The 17,526-nt window shown below is 33.2% G+C and overlaps 1 pseudogene; it reads right to left on the reverse strand.

Annotated features, from left to right (window-relative positions):
* Positions 1-2,170: 2,170 nt before the first annotated feature.
* Positions 2,171-17,526, reverse strand: part of LOC143586742 (putative polygalacturonase At1g80170) — a 67,347-nt pseudogene continuing 51,991 nt past the window's right edge.

Raw genomic sequence — 17,526 nt, forward strand, 5'->3', positions numbered from 1 at the left:
CCATAATTGTTGATATTCAAACTTGTTTAGTCATTAATAATAATGTAATAATATAGTTCTATTATAAGTGTGTTTGTTTTGTATGTTGAACTGGACCGAGTCCATATGGGCTTGACTTACACATAGTTGGCTCATGTTCTCTTTGTTAAGTATGTGGTTAGCTTGACTTACAATTCTGAGGTTAGCTTTGATACCAATGCTACAAACCAAACAGAAAAATTAACCCAAAAGACTATCTGATGGAGGTGGAGCCCGTTTGGCTTATAAACCCACATCAATGCCCATACAACCAATTGGGGTCAAGTCTCATACCTTGCAATGGTTTTAGTCAGTAACAGAATTGGGCTGGTTAGTAGCTATTTCGGATCAAGACGATTATGAGCTCGATTATTATAAAACTTGGAGAACGGTTTTGTCCTATCGATTTGCCTCACTCATATCTTGTTTGTTCTCTCCCCTTCAGTCTAGGGTTTGAGTGTTTAGGGTTCATAACATTGATGTCTCCATTGTTTTTCTTTTTACTTTATTTGTTTCATTTTGTATTGTTGCATATCGTCATGTTGATGATTTGTAGTTTTCGATAGCATGATATTCTGTGTTTGAGTCTGATAATATATGTATAACAAACAAATATAGTATTTCACTCTTTTACGTTAAATGTGTGAGGTTTAGATTAAGTAGAAAGAAAATTTTATAAAATTAGAACTCTACTTTAAGAAATGCGTTTATTTTTTACAATCAACTAGTTAGAACCATACAAAATTCAAGTTACTTTTTAAATTATGTTACCTTACATAGCCTTAAATATGAGTTTAATGGAAACACAATATATAAAAAAACTTTCAACCAAAAATGGATACCAAAAACCTTATTTCACTCATATTCTTTCTTCAATCAATCAGCAATGCTGTTAGTGTCCCCATAGCTCAAAAACCCGGCCTACGTATTAATAATCAATCGTTCATGTGTAGTAAAAAAGACGAGTTAACATCTTCTAACATAATAGAACGAGAGCGTGCATTGGGTTTACTTCTCCGTAATTTTGAAGATTCTGGGGGATCTGCCAAAGGTACCGAAACAGGGGAAGGTGATGGAGTTAGTTCCATCGCTTTTTGCCCCCCCCCCCCAATATCAAAGCTTGCCACGAATGTGTCAACAACACCAATACATATCTTAAAAATAGATGCCCTAAACAGAAAGAAGGTGTGGCTTGGACAGTCTCAGAAAAACTAATCTGCGTGGTGCGTTATGCCGATTATTCACTTAATGGAAATGTTGGTCAGTGGGCTTATGCCACCTTCCCAAGTCCACCAAATCAGTCTCCATATACCCCTGCTGAGTTGGAGAAGGAGTTGAATAATTTGGTAATTAAGTTGAAGGAGATGGTAGCCCACACTAATTTTATCAAACGTTACGGGTCTGGTTCAGTAACTTTTGGGCCAGGTTCCCGCACTTTATACAGGTTAATGCAGTGTACTTATGGCATAGATGAGGCTGACTGCATGAAATGTTTATCTGATATAACTAATAGGGTCCATAGTTGTTGTAGCAAACAACGATCGTTGTCTGGAATAGCCGCATCTACTAATTGCTATTTTTGGTATCAACATAATAATTTTCTTCCTTAGACGAATCCGGCGACCGTCACCTCCACATCTCTACAGACTTTAGGTAATAATACATATATTACTAAATGAGCAATTAATATAGAATAAAAGAGTTTAAATATGTCATGTACATTGTGAAATGGAAGTATGGAACACTAGTTCATATAGTTAATCTCTTTAAATCCAAGCTAGCTAATTCAAAAAATGTAGTGAAAAGAAATAATGTGATTGGTCAGAATCTTTCTCTTACTAGCCAATAAACAGTTCTGAAATATATATATATATATATATATATATATATATATATATATAGGTTAAAGTTTAAGAAAGAAATCAAATTATTGCAAGAAATGAGAGAAATGAATATGAGCCACTAGTTTTATTTTAGGTTTTAAATATTTAAAAATAATTAAAAAAAAATGTAAATGCAACAATAAATGCACTCTCTCTCTCCAATTAATACAACTAATATAACCATAATAAATATCTCTAATTAATATATTTAACTAATTTAACTATAATAATTAAAAAGATAAAAACACTACTTAAGTTTTATTTTTTATTTACACATTCTTCATCTAATTCAACGTAAATACAATTTATTCATATAATACAATTTCTTTATATTAAAAAAATAATTTCCACTCAATATATTAGCATATATCAACGTATTTAAGTTCAATAAATATACAACCTACACAAAGTTATATAACCTACATTTGTTTTGAGCAATAAAAACGTACAACATACAAAAAATATATAACTTACATATGTAATTCGACATCAACAATTATATAAACTACATAAAGATACACATACCCTACAAATGCGTAGGTCATATGTTTTTCATATGTAAGCTATATCTTTTCGTATTCTTAGAACAAGTGTAGGTTATATGTTTTTGTGTAGGTTGTATATTTTTTATTGACATTTAATGCAACCATGTGTAAGATAATTTTTTGTATTATTCATCACAATGTAACTACGTGTTGATGGATATTAATATGTTGAATTTGAAGAAATTGGTTTTGAAAAGAAAGTAATGTATGAATAAATTGTATTTGTGTAAGTTAAAATTTTCGTGTGTAGGTTATATGTTTTCTGTGTGTAGGTTTTATGTTTTCTTGTGCGTGTGTATTTTATTGTTGAAGAATTTTGTGTGTAGGTTAAATGTTTTTCGTGTGTAGGTTATATGTGTTATTTTTAGAACAAATGTAGATTATACGCTTTTGTGTAGGTTGTATGTTTTCTGTTGATATCTAATGCAAACACATGTAAAATTGTTTTTTTGTATTATTTATCATAATGTAAGTATGTGTTGATGGATATTAATATATTGAGTTGGAAGAAATTAGTTTTGGATAGAAAGAAATTTTAATGTATGAATAAATTATACTTGTGTAGGATAAAAATTTAAGAAACAAAAAGTAAGTTATAAAAATAGGGTAAAGTTAAAATACTAAGGACAACAAAAATGAGAAGGGTGAGAAGGAATCCAGTCCATTGATCTTAAATTTGAATGGATGAGATTAATTTAATTAATAAAAATTGATGAAAAGGGCATTAAGGTAATAACCCACATTTGTTGACTTTCTCTCTCCACATGTAAGTCACATGCCAATCCCCCCATCATTTTAAAATGTCTATAACTTTTTATACGACATTATTTTTTTTTTAAAAAATCACCATAATAGTAAGCGTTTTTTTATCTTTAATATGAGTATCATATTGTTATATAAAAATAAAAAAAAATTATGGGTTTTTTAATTGTGTTTTTTTGTTGTTCATTGTGTCATTGTGTAATATGTTGTTTCCATTGTGTTTTACATTTCAAGTCATTGTGTTATATATATTCACTATTGTGTGTTACGTTTTAGACCATTGTGTCTTACGTTTTAGGTTATTGTTTTATACGTATTCACCATTGTGTTTTACATTTCAAGTTATTGTGTAACATGTATTAATGGCGAAAAAAGACACAGTGGTGTGCGAAAAGACACAATGACGAAAAAAGACACAATGATAAGCGAAAAGACATAATGAAGAAAAAAGACACAATGACGAAAAAAGACACAATGATAAGCGAAAAGACACAATGGTGTGCGAAAAGAAACAATGAAGAAAAAAAACACAATGACGAAAAAAGACACAATGATAATCGAAAAGACACAATGGTGTGTGAAAAGACACAATGACGAAAAAAGACACAACTATAAACAAAAAGACACAATGGTGTGCGAAATGACACAATGACGAAAAAAGACACAATGGCGAAAAATGACACAATGATAAGCGAAAAGACACAATGGTGTGCGAAAAAAGACACAATTATAAGCAAAAAGACACAATGGTGTGTGAAAAGACACAATGACGAAAAAAGACACAATTATAAGCGAAAAGACACAATGGTGTGTGAAAAGACACAATGACGAAAAAAGACACAATTATAAGCGAAAAGACACAATGGTGTGCGAAAAGACACAATGACGAAAAAAGACACAATGGTGTACGAAAATACACAATGACGTGATTTTTGTTTTAAATTTTATATAACAAAAATCATACTCATATTAAAGATAAAAAAAACGCTTGTTATTATGATGAATTTTTTTTAAGAAAAAATATCATACGAAAAAGTTATAAACGTTTTAAAATGATGGAGGTATTAACATGTGCCTTGCATGTGGGGAGAGAAAATGTGTACAATTACCTTTATACCCTTTTTTCTTTGGTCCTCACTTGACATATGTCAATTATTTATGGCTTCTCACACTTCTCATTTTTATAACCCTTTGTATAATGACTTGACCCTATAAAAATAATGAGTTCTTAATATTTTCTAATTATAATAATTTAATTAGTTATATTAATTAAATAAATAAGTATTATGGTTTATTAGTTATATTAATTCAATTATATAGAAACATAGATATTACATCAAAACTAATTTCTTTAATTGAATAAAGAGAATAATTAATAGTTTCTTTATTTAGCTTTAAGTATTTAAAACTTAAAACAAACTAGTGGTCCATATTCATTTCTTACATTTCTTGTAATAATATCATTTCTCTCTTGAACCATCCCCTATATATATATATGATATATATATGATTTTGATTATATTTATATACTGAATAGTTACTTTTTATTGTAGAATCAATAATAATAACACTCGAATGATTTGAAAGGAGAGCATAATGGACAATTAATAGTTTGTTTCATGTTAGGTTTTTTTTTATATAAAAACTGTTTCAATGTTATCTTTTACGTATAATGTAATGTGAAAGTTTAATGATGTTTAGGGCGTCTGTAGTGAGGTGTTCCCGCTCCATTTTTTTTTGTTCAAAGCACCCAAACACCCCTACGTGTGTGGTCTTTTTTGTTGAAAAAACGCTTAAGAGTTTTGTGGCGACGGCATTGGAGGCACATGTATGGACCACTTTGCTTTACCAACCAATAATAAACCCTTATCCCACCATTTTATTAACTATATTAATATTAATTAACTAGTTTTAGAGCCCGTGTAACATACGAGATGATATAAATAATTTAGTTACAAATAAAGCAATACATATTATTTATAGAAAAATGTATTACATCTATGCTTGTATCATTATACATAAATTGATTTTATTAATATCACAAAATAATTTTTTCAAAAAAAAAAGTAACGCAGGTGAAAAAACATACCCAAGAACACTTCGTTTATTGAAAACTTATTCTCAGTATCATGTAATATAATTGAAAGAAATTTGGTTATGAATCAATTTCGAAGAATATTTCTCATATAATAATAGTTTTGAGCTACACCATGAAAAAGATTTTGATAAGTTTGAGAGGCTTCTCGACTTTGCCAATTGAAAAAAAATAATAATAACAGGTTAACCCATTCAATTTTGTGAATGTTTTGCTTTACCTGCGCATAATTTTGTGCAACGTACTTCACATATAACATTCTGATCACCATTCAACAAAAAATCAATGCTGCCACAAATGTTTCCAATTTGATAAAAGTTAGAAGTGTTGATGGACAAGGATATGACATGTCAGAAGTGGTTGTCATTTTTTCTTAAATTTTAATAGTCATGTGAAAAATAATCAATGTGCAAAATCCCGAATCTTTTAACTATTTTCAAAAAATGTCATTAAAAGTGAATTCAAAACCCAATCACATTTAAAATTCTAACTTTCATTTGTTTTACATTTTCAAGTAAAAACTTTGAACCCGTAATAAGTTTGACAATAAATCTATTTGCAATCTCAAAATTTTAAAAATATTTAGATTACCCCTTTTTATGCGTAACAAATTTGAGCAAAATGTAGTTAATTTGTATCAAATCATCTATGTATCAACTTTTAACCCGCTACTATCAAATTTATGTTTCACAAAAACCCGTGACGATATGTTAATGATAACATTTAAAACTATATTCTTTTCAATATTTAAATATGGTTTGCTATTATTTTTAGATTTAACCAAGTATGTTGTGAAATATATTCTAACAATGTATATTAGTATAAAATGTAAATATTTATTTGTATAAAAATGTATAGATATAATATAAATAGAGTTCAAAGAAAAGTAAATAATTTAATTAGATATAATATATATGGAATGTAAAAGGAAAGTGAATAATTATTTATCTATGTAAAAAATTGTGATGATTAACTACAAACTAAAATGTGTGTACAATGATTTTACTTTATTAGAATAAATAGATTATTATATTTAAATAATATTTTGCAAGGGGCTTCAATGTCATAGGCGGCCAATGTACCTTCCTAGAGGTTCTTTTAAATTTGAATCAGGTCTCCTTACTTATGTTAATGCTTATGATAATATATACCGATCCATAATCTGACAAATAGATTTGGACCCAATATCTCATATCAAATCGGAAGTAGCCTCTCTATCTTTATGGGGTAGAGGTAAGGCTGTCTACATCTTACCCTCCTCAGACCCTACCATAGCTTTGCTATTGGTGGGATATACTGAGTACGATGATGATGATGATGATGATGATATCTCATATCAACCACTACACATAAAATTGGAAAAAGCCTTCATGTCTATGTGACGTTGATGTGACATAAAAAATGGGTATATATCTAAGTATACGCATCATTGTAAAACCATTTTTATCATCTATAATATAATGGCGGAAAAAAATGTTGAAAAGAAAAAAGAGTTCAAACCGTTAACCTACAAAAACTAAACTGTTTGACCCATGGTCTAATCAATTTTATATGTTTTCTTTTCAGCAAAATCTTTTTTATCATTTTACATTTTTACCCACATAAAATGTTAAAATAATAGCCAAGTCAACTTATTATCATCAAATGTATATATACGTACCTGCCATGTTTTATTCATGAGGCCATTTTCAGTGTTGGACAGAAATGCCTCTCGAACGCTCACATGGTTCACTTGATCACAGGCGCCCGACTCTCCCAATCGTCCAATACTTTTTGTAAATAATTAATAAGTTAATCACGAGTATGTTCCCTAATATTAGATTGTAAGCATTAAAATAGACTTTTTAGTGATTTTCAAGTTCAACACGTAACGGTTTACCTTATGGTTGGAACTATGAAAAGTTATAGCCTGCAATAACAACCTAATGGTTCCACCACCTTCAACCGTTAATTAGGTGATGCACATTAAGAAAATAAAGCCATTTATGTGTATCTTTACCGCCCCAAACAAAAGGATTACTTGGAGCAACAATGGAACCTGCGATTTATGCGAATTCCATATGAAGAATAAGAATTTGAATAAAAAGACAAGTGAGTGACGTGGACGTAGAATATTATTTAAATTTACTGATGTTTCTAATACCGTTAAAGTTCCTTTTGAGTGGCAAGGTCCGCAGAGACTAATTGGTTTAACTAGACAGTAGCTTTCTTCAAGGATTGTGATTCTTGATTCTACTTTTGAAGAACATGCAATGTCCCAAACATCCATGAAAGCCTGATAGAAAAATGACAATGCTACCATATTATTTCCTAGGGCCGTCATAATGGGCACCTGTTTAGACACGATAAGACTTGTCTGACAAAAAAATGTGCTATGCAATTTTGTACTTTTTTAAAAATAATTAAAATTAAGACACTAGAGTACATCATTTCTCTTTCTTGATACATAAAGCGTATAACTGTCATGCTCAAACCACCAAAGTCAATTGTTAAACAAGTCATTTTTCATGTTTAATACTTGTGTTAATCACGTCGTCTCTAATCTGTCCTCATAGAACATATTCATACGAAAGCAGAACGTGTGCTAACAATTTTTATTCTATTTGGAGACCTTATGGCTAGTGGTGTAAACGAGGAGAGCCAACTTTAGCTTGGGTTCAGGCTTGAAGTTAAATGTAACAACTCCACTCATCAGCTTGCTTATCTAACACGGCTGAAACTTTGAGCTCGAGCCAACTTGTTCATTTTTGTTGTTGAAATATACGACTACTTCAATTCAATAACGGATAATATTGAAAAATATTAGTGAGGTTTTAATGTTCCATAATTGTTGATATTCAAACTTGTTTAGTCATCTAATCTAACCTCTCTAATAAAGGAATCCAATATTAGACACGTGTCCTTTTATTAATCACCAAGATTTTTATTTTCCGGCCCATATCTTGATTCTCCAATCTCCAAGGGTGATTAATATTAGAAATCATACCTATCCTCCAACGCCGCCTTTTCACAATTAGGGGTTCTCTGGCGACGTCGTTTTCACATATAGGGGTTCATTCACTAATCAATCTTCGATTCTTCGTCATCGTTTTTAATTCAAGATCAAGCCCTAATTCTTTTGTATGCTTTTCTCTCCGGATTCACAATATCAGAAGGCTAAGTTCGATTAAGTTCAATCGATAAACACACAACCGCTGATTAATCATCTCCAGATTCACAATAGCTGAAGGTATGTTTTTTAATCTGCAATTTTATTAGTTATGATGATTCCATTCAATTTTGTTTCACCGATTTTCCCTGTTTATTTTGTATAAAATTACACCCTGGAATACTTATTGAGTTGATTTACTGCTTTTTTGTTAGAAAATGGATGGGATTGAGGGGTTTTTTTTTTTAATTTATTACGATTTGGATTGTGAAAGATTAATAGGAATAACTTTATTGCTTTCTTTTTTCAGTTGCAGCTTTAAGATCGATGATCTTAAAATTTAATAAGAAGAGTGGATTACAACTCAAAGGAAATACCAAACCATGATGATCCATTAAAGGCATACAAGTTAGCCTTTTTTTTTTTTTTTTTCATTTGCATGGTTAAGTTTTTATAATAGTATATTGTTATTTTTCTTAGACTGAAATGGCTTTATATGTGTTGGTTGAAGGATTTGTAAAGCAATTGAATGGTGTTGAAGATCATGATATAAGTAACTATAAATTTCAATATTCTTAGTTTGTTGCTTGCTGTAGTTATTATGAGCAAATATCAGTCAAAAAGCACATATCATTAGCTTTAAGATTTTCTATACTGTTCACTATTTATTTATTGTTACATTATTGATTTCTGTATTAATCCTTAATTTCTAAAATTGTGAATCTTAGTATATAGTATTACATGGCCCCAAAATTTAAAGCCCATTACTTTTATAGTTTTTAACAAAACTAATTTGAAATATGTACCTATTCTCAGTTTGTTTTTGAAATTACCGTATTCACCCTCTGTTCTAACATTTCTTTTTCTATAAAAACTTATATATTTTTCTTATAATGAGCTCTCCCTAAAATTTCTAGCAACAGTTGCATAATCTGTAAAAGCAAGAATAAGTTAACTCCCATTGATTTCGGGCATTTTATTGGTAGGTAATTAAGTAATTCAAACAAGAGGCCATATGTGCCATTTGATAAACAATTTTTTACCACTAGAAATGGTAAAATGGTTCATGACTTTTGGATTCAGATTTTTATATCACTATATTAGAAACGGTAATGTGCGTGCTGCGTAGCTTGTATAAATATGATAGATTGGATATTTAGCTTTTGCACAAGATCGTGTTTTAAATTTATAAAAGTGATTTCTACAAAGACTAAACACACACAAAATAGGCAAGTGTACCTATCGTATATGTAGAATAGTATTGGTAAGAACCAAGTGTCGATCCGTGGACACAAATGTTTCTAATAATAAATCGTTGTTTTACTTTAATCGGAGGTTTTAATCATTTTGGGGCTAATTTTTGAACTTTTTATAAAATGTAAATACTTATATATAATATATAGGTGACCAAGACAAGAAATTCTAAACGAGTTGTTCAATTATGCGAAGGTTACCATCTAAGATCAAGAATCCACTCCATTTTAACATTGATAATTAATATTTGGACATGTGATAAACTTGCCATAGCAATATATGATAGATAGCTCCTTAAACCTTAAGTGAGCATCTTTGGCACTAAGGAGATAGCATGCGCATTTTAAAGTCCACCATTTCCTAATGTCATACCATCTCAATAATGTCAATTTAAGTTGGCAAGTAGTTTCGTAAAGTAGAAAGATTAGGATTGACTTCGATTTCTCAATACCAATTCTAACAATTTCGGGTGGTTGTAGTTCATCACACAACCTCCCCTTGGTTGATTTATGTAGGTTATAATTACACATTCCATTAACATATGATTTCTTTAACTAATTTGATATCCTAAGCAAAGCCATTTTCGGATTACCAAGGTTTAGAAAAATACATCATAACTTATATCTCATCATTTCTAAGTACAATATAAGGATCCATGTTTCGATAATGTATCAAAGTATTTCTATCTTTCAAGAACATTAATCGATCATGAACGATTACCAATGGAATTGACAACCACCAACTTTGAATTAGTGATTTAAGATGGTGAAACATTTCTCATCAAAAGATAATTGTAATATAACCATGTACTTTACTAGACTACATCACATGTCTTGATTAATTATCAAGTAAAACAAAGCTTCTTCATAGATTTTAGATGGTAAAAGGAGTTTAGCTCATAATGAGCATGATGATAGACATTAAAATGATTGATGATAACAAATACATGATTAAACTTGGAACAATCTAACCAATTATAGATGAATCTTCCTTCTTAATGATGGTAATGATGGTTGATGATGATGATTGATGGTAATGATCTCCAAGCCTTCAAACTCTTCACTAGATCTTCAAAGTGAGTGTTAGTGTGTGTTTTTATAAGAGAGAACCGAATAGATTTCTTTTCAAGGCACACCAAATGAGTGCAACATGAGCCACTATATATAGGCAATCTGGATAGTGAGGCACGGCCCCGTGCTTGATGAGCACGCCCCCGTGCATTTTTATGACATGTGCCAGATTTGTTTTGTCCTTTCTGTGTGGTGGCAACAGCCCCGTGGTTGGTAGGCACGACCCCGTGGTTTTTAGTGACATGTGCTCAATTCTTCTTTGTCTTTTCCGTGTTCTCGTCCACGGCCTCGTGCTTGATGAGCACGGCCCCGTGCTTTTGCTTCCAGATTTTGTCTTTTCTTGTGTTTAGAAGCATGGGGGCGTGTTTCTTGAGGCATGTGGGCGTGTTTCTTTGTTTTCTTGTGTTTTCTTCTGTTTTTCTTCGTCTTTTTTGCTTGTTTCTTCGTTTGGGGCTTGGTTTTACCTGAAATTATGTTTTATTATGATAAGTAGCCTTTTATGCTATGTTATTTGATAGAAATTACAGTTTTTAGAGATTATTTGATGCCGAAAAGATGTATATTTCTATGTACATCAAACGGTATAATTACATCTCATTAAGTTCTTGAACTTTTTTTTGTACATGAGCTCTTTGACTTCTTTATAGGGAAGACTAAGTGTATTTTTGTATTTGACACTAACATAATTAGAACGTTAGTTTTGTAACCTTAAAATTATGGACAGATTTGTACAGAATATATTTCTAGATCTTTTTAAGTTCAAATGTTTAATACAAACTTTATTCAGTTCCTTGTATGTTATCGATGGTGAAATATTTCTTGATGATGAAGATAATGATGGTTACTTCCCTATGAGTATTATGGGTAAATATGGAGAGTTACTTCCCTATGGGTTAACGAAATTTCGACAGAGCGTCCCCTGTTTTTCGTCCGTTTTCCTGTTTTTGTACCTGTATAATATAAAACTGCAAACATCCACAAACAACAAAGCATAAACTGCTGAAAATTGGGTATGGAATCATCCATCCCTTGCCCTATCGGGCTAAATTAGTACATAGCATAATGTATTTGGCACCCATGGCCATAAAAATATCCAAACCAACATAAAAACAAACAAACAAGTACGACCAAAAGTAAATTGTTTAACACACATAATAAGTTCATAAAATACTACCAACCCATGCCCTTGCCAGACCTACCAGTGCTGTCAGTCATTAGTTACCCGGTGTCCGGGTGAAATGGTCCCCACTGTCTGTCCATGCGATAGCCCAATCGTTCAATCTCTCGCCTTGTTTCTTCATACTCGGCTGCTCGTTGTGCATAGGAGGCAGCCATCTGATCGTTGATCCTGTTAAATGAGGCGGTAGTGTTAGTTGAGAATTGATCGATAAGTCCATATATACCCTCCAAAGAGTATCGGCTGTCGTGTGACGAGCTGGGGCCGTCCACTGATGAAGATGGGCCTCCTCTCTGACGGTAAGTTCGGCGGCGGCTCTGTCTGGGTGGTGATTGTCCTCTCTCATGCACATCCTGTATCATCATCTCTGCCGGGTCTTCAGGGTCCCAAACTTGGTTGTTCTTATTGCAAAACCTCCACACATTCGGGCTGATTTGCTGGATCATTTGCTTTGTCACACCCCAACCTACGACGGAAATACCGGGGCGCGAACTGATTGTCACAGCTCTCAAGGTACTATCATGCAATATTTAAATGACAATATTTATTAATTTTATTCAGTTTTCAAATAAATCAAATACAAAATACAACTCATTAAACAAACAATAAACACAAATTTAATCTTTATTTTATCTTTTCTAACATAATTCTTCACTAAATCTTCACAAAGTCTTGCAACTAATTCAAGCGATAACCTGCATATGCGTGTAAAATAGAATTTTGTCAACAACACATGTTGAGTGAGCAACACACCAGTTTAGTTGTACATATAGTATATATAACAAAATACGTAGCTGCAACAAGTTATATGAGAATAACAAAATAACCAAATGAGCATGTATAACTGAGATGTCGAGAAGCACAAAGGCTAACGACTGGCGTATGATCATACTAGACTGAGATTATGTTGGACCTCTCCGAATGCGAAAGCATACAAAATAAGCACATAAACAAGTAAGTTATAAGTTGTTAACACATAAGACAAAGTTGCAGTTTAGTGTATAAGTATATATGAGAAATATATTTACGCATATGTCCCCAAAACGTGAGAAAACAAGTAAAATATGGGAATGTGGTACTCACCTCGATAAACGAACAAAAGTGAATGAGAATATTAAGAATGCAGGGAATCACGCGTTGACGATAAAGCCTATAAAGGAAAAAGGAAGTACGGATACGCTAAGTAAATGTACAAGATCGATTATGAAAACTCGATAACCATTATTAAATTAATATTATAATAATATAATATTATAAATAAAGATTTATTATTTAAAACAATTAGTTTGATTATAAATCATATCTAGAAAATATTATATTTTTTCTTTAGTTTTATAAACATATTTATTTATATAGTTTACTTGAGATTATATATATGTATACGAATGAAAACGTGAGTTAAACAAGTATCATAAAGTCGGTTTTCAATAAAATAGTTTTATTTGATTATTAATATTAATTATATACTTAATAGAGATTTTTAAAAAAATAATTAACAAAATAAACTGAAAAATCGGGGTGGTAGGGTCTCGAACCCGCGACCTTCCCCCTATAAATCATATGGTTAACCAGCTGAGCTATCCAGCTTAACGCAAATAGTGTTAGAAACCTTTATTTATAAACAGAAACAGATTCAATCGGAGGTAGGGTAACAGTGGACGGCGGTTATAACTAGAGGTGCACAAATCGGTTTTTTTAAAAAAACCGGTTCGGTTATTAACCGGACCGGTTTTTTTTGGCCCGAAAAAAAACCGGTTCGGTTAATAACCGGACCGGTTAATAACCGGTTTTTGTATGTCAAAACCATAACCGGTCTAACCGGTTAGGACCGGTTTAGAAACCGGTTAGAACCGGTTAATAACCGGTTAACCGGTTTTTTTTTTTAAAATAACCGGTTAATAACCGGTTTTTTTCATAATAACCGGTTTTAAAAAAAACCGGTTTTTCCATTAACCGGTTTTGGCTCTAAATGTAACCGAAATACGAACCGGCGGTTTGTAAACCGGTCAAACCGGTTTTTAAAAAACCGGTTTTCGTAAAAACCGGTTTCCGGTTTAAACCGGCAAACCGGTTCCCGGATCGGTTTTTTTGACCATCTCTAGTTATAACTGACGAACAGGCTACCAAACAGCAAAACAACTACGATTAATGATAGGGTTAAAGTTGGCGATGGTGTAAAGATGAGAACTGCAAAACTAATTGAATTAGTTTAAACGTTTATATGTATATTGATTAGGGTTTAGGGTCGGCTAGGTTTATTATTAATTATATATACGTTTTGATTCAATTAACATATTATGAGAGTCGGTTAGGCAGACTTTGGCAAGAATAATATGTATATTGATTCAATTTCTAAAATTGTGACGATAATTAAGGAGCAAGAAAACCCAATTGAATCGGGTTAGGAGTTATGGTTTGGATTTGGGGATTGGATATGGGTTATCCAGATTATGAAAATGGGTTAGAAAGATATTTACAGTTTAAGTCCCTGGTGTTTGTGGATGGGTACAAAAACAGGTTAAAGTTTATATTTCGGGTTAAAAGTGCCAAAACAATAAAGATATAACTATAAATAAAATTTAATAATAATCAATCAATTTAAACTCGATAAATGAAATAACCCGAACATCGAATCGATTCGGGTGAAAGTAATAGTTCGAAAACCCGAGTTGTTACTTGCATGCTTTCACAGTAATCAAGGTTGAGAGCTATCGGGTCTGGGCTTCGAGTTCCTTCAGTATCTGCACCATAGGCCTCATAAAGGTTGCGGATCCACGGACCACCGAAGATCGGGGTATTTCCTCGGGCACTTGCATTTGTCATGAAGAGTTTGCAAAATAGCATTGTGATATTGCATGCTAGGTCGTTTTTCATGCAGTATAATGCCCAAAGATCCCTCAGGTTGACAACCCCTTCACTCTGTCCTCGAGCTGTGACGGTGTGACTGAGCAAACGGTGGATGTACCTCGTGAGTGGTTACGCAGTGCTGTGCTTTTTGAAATGCTTGGTCTATACTCTGTTGTCCCATAACTCAACTGTTCCCAAGCTTATTCCCTTATGACTCCTGCTTCAGCTTCATCATCATCACCTTCATCTATAAATGTTGTTTTAGCCTCGAACCAGATGTCTAAGTCGGTTTCCTCGGTCGTGTAAATTCCTAAATCAACTCCTAGGTGGGTGACAGAAGTTTTACGCCATATACCCCCACATCGGAACTCGATTGCCTCTTCATCCCACATATCAAACTTTTTCTTTTTCATAGTGAACGAGGCCAGGAATTCCTTTGTTAGTTCTGTCACTGCTTCCCCTGTTTGGCCCAAAACCTGTCTCCAAGGTCCCTTCACAATGTTCTCATAACGGTTCCATAGGTTGACGTGTCTTAGAGTGTCTTCACAAGCATAGAAGTTGGCTTCTTGATACATGTTGTTGAGATAAGTTAATCTTGTGTTTGCTTGTCGGTCCTTTGCTTTGCGGTTTGGGAAGACTAGAAATGCGTGAACTTTTTCTCCATACTCGGCCATCTGCAATTTACACCTAAATTAGTCAAAATTCGTGAAAAATTTTCAATTTGCTGAAACAAAGAGCAAAGCACGGCGGCGTGCTTTTAGAAACACGGCCCCGTGCTGTTGCCTCTGGTCCAGTTTCCTTTGATGTTTGACTCTTGGTTGACCACGACTCGTGTTGTTTTGGGCACGGCTCGTGTTTCTAATATTGATTTCTAACTTACTCAGACTCGAACCCTCGTTTCCAACCGGTTATATCAATTAGGTTTAATGGTGTGTCAGGTATTTTATGCTAATACCAAAAACCCGAATTGTCCCTTTCAATTAAACCCTAACCATCAAACATTCAATAATCTATTCATCATATGCAAGCAAAATAACCCATATCCTCTTCGGGTTTTGACCTGATTTGGTCTAATTGAGTGATTTTAGGGTTAAACTAAACCTAAAATGACGAATTTGAACAATGCAATTGTTAAATCAACATACCTTAGGTTTAGAATTGAAGATTTGATGAAGAATTTAGCGAAATATTGGATGGTCGGCGGTTTTCGGTCCAGAACGCAGTGATTGTGAGGGTTGGTGGTTGGAAAAAAGTTATTTTATTAAGTTAAAACTCGTAACTGCTCTGTGACCAAAAACATGGCCCCGTGCTTCTTGAGGCACGGTACCGTGCTGCTTAGTGCAGACAGTATTGTTTTAAAATTTTGTTTTATTTGTCGAACTGGTTTGTTTTTAACTGAGTTTTATTTTCTGGTTAGTTTAACATGGTAATTAAAAATCCTAGACTTCATTAAAACATGAAAGGTAAAATTAAAGACATAATTAAACATAGATAAAATGAAAAGTACAACAACAACTCTCGGACCCTAACACATAGTACTAGCGGGAACAACTTCAACACGAAACAAAGTCAGAACTTCAATGGCCACCATTTTCGAACAAGTCCTGGATGTGTGGTGGTGCTCGTTTGGCTTCCAAAAGTTCGTCAAGCTTTTTGTTGAGCGTAACGATTTCTCGGTTGAGAAAGTTAAGTTTGGAAGTCACATCTTTGTGGTGGCCATCCACAACATGGAAGTTTTCGAACCTAAGAAGGTCGACTTTTTTAATTAACTCGATTACTCGAGCTTCGGTTTGCATGTTGCTCTCAACTTGGTCTCTTATGATGCATTGGAGTCTCATGACCTCCTCCTCAAGGTATGAGGAGGATTCATGTTGTTTCCCCTTTTTCACTGGCCTCCATTCAACCCTTTTTCCTTCCATTTGTGTTTGGTGTGAATGGAATAGTGAGTTTATGCATGCATTATATAGAGACTGGAAAGTTGAACACGACACCGTGCTTTTAAAAACACGGCCCCGTGCTGCTAGAGGAATAAATGTTTCTGAGTCAGAGAATTGTACGGAGTCAGCGCGTATCATGCTGAAGATTCTGGGGTGACCACGGCCTCGTGCTTAGGAAAGCACGGCCCGTGCTTTTTGTCACGGTAAATTTCTTTGTAATTTTTAGCACGATGCAAGATCTGGAATTCTTAGAATGACGTTTATTATGATAATTTTGAAGTTTGGTCATCTAAAAATTACTTTTCATTAATTAAAAGTCCTAGAACAATTACGGGATAAGCCCGGTTTCTTAAGAATAGAAAATAATCGGGTTAAGCCCGAAGTCCTAACACATTGTGCTTAATGCACTTGTTTACACATGAAAACAGGAAATTAAGTTTCTTAGAGTTCCCCGAAAGGCTCTCCTCCTCCGAATGGTCCTGGTGGTGGAAAATACGTGAAACCAAGAACTTGAAACTGAAGTTGTTCATTGATGTCTCGGAGTTCCATTTTCATGTTTCCCACTGATTCGGTGAGTTGTACGAGACGCATCTTAGCAAGGAGATTCATTTCGGTGAGTTCTTTCACGAGTTCTTGAAGTTTCAAGAGAAGCTCGGTTTTGGAAACATGGCGGGCATCGTTTCTCGGATGTCGGGAAACGGGGATTGCTTCACTCATCTCAGTTGGCATGCTGAATTTTCAGAGGTAATTGGTTTTGGTTTTGGTTTGTGCAAAGAATGCAATGACACAA

This window comes from Bidens hawaiensis, unplaced genomic scaffold, assembly GCF_021521415.1.
Source record: "Bidens hawaiensis isolate Kalapana, Puna unplaced genomic scaffold, B.hawaiensis_p1.1 tig00001575_1, whole genome shotgun sequence".
Taxonomy (NCBI): domain Eukaryota; kingdom Viridiplantae; phylum Streptophyta; class Magnoliopsida; order Asterales; family Asteraceae; genus Bidens; species Bidens hawaiensis.